We start from the raw sequence: 3926 nt of genomic DNA, 5'->3' as shown, positions 1-3926 counted from the left end.
TCCACCAACCCTGTCCTCTTGTATTCCAAATGACACAAGCCAACCAATACGAGTCCATAAGCGGCAGATAGTTTTTCATGGATAAAGCATTCAAGCCTGTGAATTTCCCAGGTTACATTGAAACGTTGTTCTTCAAACACTGCGCTTGTGGAAATTTTGTTCAATCAATCTTGCCCCTGTCATATGTGCAGAAGGAGATGAACAGACCCAGTGTTGGCCTGACGCCCCTCAAATATTACATTCTTCCGTCACTTAGAATCTGACTCAATAAATTACATAGAATTGTAAATTGCACAAAGTGCAAGAAAATTCATCGAGTCTCCTAATAAAAACAATTCAATGGGAGGTGCCTGAATGCAGTTGCGAGCAAATGTTCGATTTAATGTGTACAATGTCAGGAAACAGCCCAAAGATAAATCAATTCGACATTGCAGTAGAAACTCATAGATTTTCTCCACATAAACATCTTTCACTCTGAGGGAACCCGAAGTACAATTGCAATCATCTCACAAGTGTGCTAATATCTGTCTGCCTGCATCTCTCTCTCTGATGGTAGCTTGCTGGCTTTCACGCTGCAGCATCTCCTGTGCAGTGGCGTTTATCGGCCAGGAGAGGGCGGCGTTGTATCACTTTTAACACAAGGGAGCAATTGGTACAGAGTCATTTCTCTTCGCCTCTTTGTCTCTCTGCCTTCTTCTTCTTTCCTCTTCAGTCCTCCATCTCTCTCTCTCCCTCTCCCTGTCCCACTCTCACCTCGCTCTTCCTTCATTTCTCCCTTACTCCATGTCTTTCTCCATGTTTCCCGTTCTCCACACCCTCTGCCCCATCTTTAAGCCTTCCTCTCCTCCTTCTGATCCCGCACTGTCTCTCACTCTTTCACTTTCTCATGTTCCTGTCTGCCCTGTCCCTCTTCCTCTCTCTCCCTGAGTATTTCCCGCAGAGCTGCTTGAGGTGATATGCCGCACGTCCATAAACCATGACCATTTTCCCACATATCAGTCATGGCTCAACAATGGCGAGTTTGGCCCCTGATATCCATTGATTCCAGTTTTGCAAGAGCTCCTTGATTCGACACTCGCTAGAATGTGGTTTTGATATCAGCGGTTATCACTCTCACCTTACTTCTGGAATTCAGCTCTTTCGTTTATGTGTGAACCAAGGCAGTAATGAGGTCAGAACCTGATTGAATCTGGAGGAACTCAAGCTGGGAGTAACTGCGTAGGTTAATGCTGGCAGGCACTGCTTGATAGTACTGTTGATGACGCTTAACATGACATTTACGATGATTGGAAGTAGGCTTACGGGGTGGCAATATACCAGTTGCACACTCCTACCACCCTGTGTTAGAAACCTGCCTTTCACATCTCTTTTGTACTTTCCCTATCTCACCCTAAATGCATTTTCCGAGTTTGATCCAGTTCAATTCCGGTAAAAAAGATTGTGATCATCAAATCTTTTTATGCATCTCATAACTGTACAGACTTCTATCAAGTGTCTCTCATCATCTGCCACTCCAGAGATAACAAGCCAAGTATTACTAGCCTCTCCTTCTCCTTCCTTGTTATTCAGGCAGCATGCTGGAAAACGTTTTCTGAACCCTTTGTAAAACCTCCACATCCGTCCTGTAATGTGGTAACCTAAATTGAACACAGCATTCTTCGTGTTGCTGAACCAAGGTCTTGTAAAAATGCATTTCTTTTTACGATTGAAATAAAACCTTGACAAGGAGACCAGAAATCACGACAAGACGAAATTATCGAAAGAATGGGAATGCCTTTTTCAATATCGCGCTTTGTTTTACATTGTCCGCAAGCATGTGATGAAAACACATTCTGTGTAATCCTTGTTTGAGAACATAGCGTCTGAAATGGAGGAAAGATGCGTGTTATTTTTGTATTATGCCGAAATATATATTTTATTGATGAAGTCACAGAGTGATCTTCGAACAACGAATTCACCAATTATAAAACCATTTCATCTCTTCAGCCACACATCTTACCTAGCGTTAGAATTAGACCCGGTTTAAATTAGCTGAATAATGCACAAATTGAAGAATTGTTGTGGTTCTGTTCGCCGAGCTGGGAATTTGTCTTGCAGACGTTTTGTCCCCTGTCTAGGTGACATCCTCAGTGCTTGGGAGCATCCTGTGAAGAACTTTTGTGATCTTTCCTCCGGCATTTGTAATGGATTGAATCTGCCACTTCCGGTTGTCAGTTCCAGCTGTCCGTTGCAGTGGCCGGTATATTGGGTCCAGATCGATGTGCTGATTGATTGAATCTGTGGATGAGTGCCATGCCTCGAGGAATTCCCTGGCTGTTTTCTGTTTGGCTTGTCCTATAATAGTAGTGTTGTCCCAGTCGAATTCATGTTGCTTGTCATAGGACAAACTGGAAGACAGCTAACGATCCGCATCCATGAACACCAACTAGCCACGAAACGACACGACCAGCAATCCTTCGTAGCCACACGCGCAGATGACAAGCAACATCAATTGGACAGATGAATGAACAGGTAGAGGATAGAGAGAGGAGACCATATGCATTCAAATGGAATCAGTTTAGAACAGCATCATGGTGGACACAAGCATATTGGGCAGAAAGGCCAGTTACTTTGGAGGTCTGTCCTTTGTTCTATGTTGTGATCATATAATTCAGTGACATCAGTGCTCAATGTCTTCCTCCGTCTAATTCCCATTGCTTTATCCCTGCTCCGACTTAGTGCAACTTTCCCTCTTCTGCGTCTCTCGATGGTAATTATTTCCAAGTCTTTTTCATGCTTCATATCCCCTCCTGCCTGCCTGAGAGATCTGGACAGAGTAGATCGGGAGAAAGCATTCCCGAAAACAAATGGACAAGCAGCTGACAACAGTAGTTTAGAGATCTGCAAAAGCAGCGAAGATGGACGTTAGGATATGGAAGGCACTGCCTGGAAATTTGGGGAATGCAGATTGAAACTTGCCACAGCATTAGATGAATATGGAAGCAAGTATATACAAGGTTATCCGATTAAGACAGGATACTGGCATTAGGTAATCATGAGTGTTTGAACAGCCAGTACAGACACGATTGGCCGAACAAACTCATTCCAGTCTGTAACGCTATTGCAAATCAGTGATTCTGTGACAGACAGGCTGTCTTCAAACCTATAGCCTTAGTCTTTGATCCTAATTCATGTTTGTTAGCACTGCTTGGATCTCAAACTGATCTTTTCTGTCACGCTGAATCATTCTGTTAGACGTTTGTTTCCCAGTAACTAGATTACAGAAATTTTGTGCGACCGTTCAGGATTTAAGGTGTTAACATATTTATAGATTCCCTGTTGACATGAGCTTGGAGCTGAGATGTGCTCTTCCATGATGAAGTACCCTTTGAGATTCTGTAGAGTCTCTACTCTAATTCCGAATTTACTGCTTTTCTGGATATGTTTTTGTTTATTTTAAAGGAGAAACAGGCGACAACATTAGAGCACAGGATTTACATGGTACCAGGTGTTTCCTGTTGTTTGAATAGAAAGGCAAGACGTGCAGTGACGGTTCTGTGGTTGTGCAGACTGAGAAGCTGCCTTTTCATACACTGAACCTTCCATAAATCTTGACAAATTCCAAATTATGATCTGCTGTAAAATATGCTTCTGCCTGTTTTCTAACAACATGCTACGGCTCTTAGATGTAATTAAGTTGTTGGTAATGTCCAGCATTTCTGATATCAAAATGTGTGTTCATGCATATCGCCTCTGTCTGAAAGATCAGATTTCTTCAGATGATTGGCAATTTGCCCTGTATCGCAACACAACCCATATATGATGTGAAATTCTGCAGCGCATCTGTGAGACATGGCTCAGGCGTTGTCTTGTCGATGAATAGTGCAAAACAGCACAGGATAAAACGGAAATCGTTGATAATGTGAATGAATGTAATCAATAACGCT

This window comes from Chiloscyllium punctatum, chromosome 36, assembly GCF_047496795.1.
Source record: "Chiloscyllium punctatum isolate Juve2018m chromosome 36, sChiPun1.3, whole genome shotgun sequence".
NCBI classification, from domain to species: Eukaryota; Metazoa; Chordata; class Chondrichthyes; order Orectolobiformes; family Hemiscylliidae; genus Chiloscyllium; species Chiloscyllium punctatum.
Note: the sequence above shows the minus strand (reverse complement) of the source record.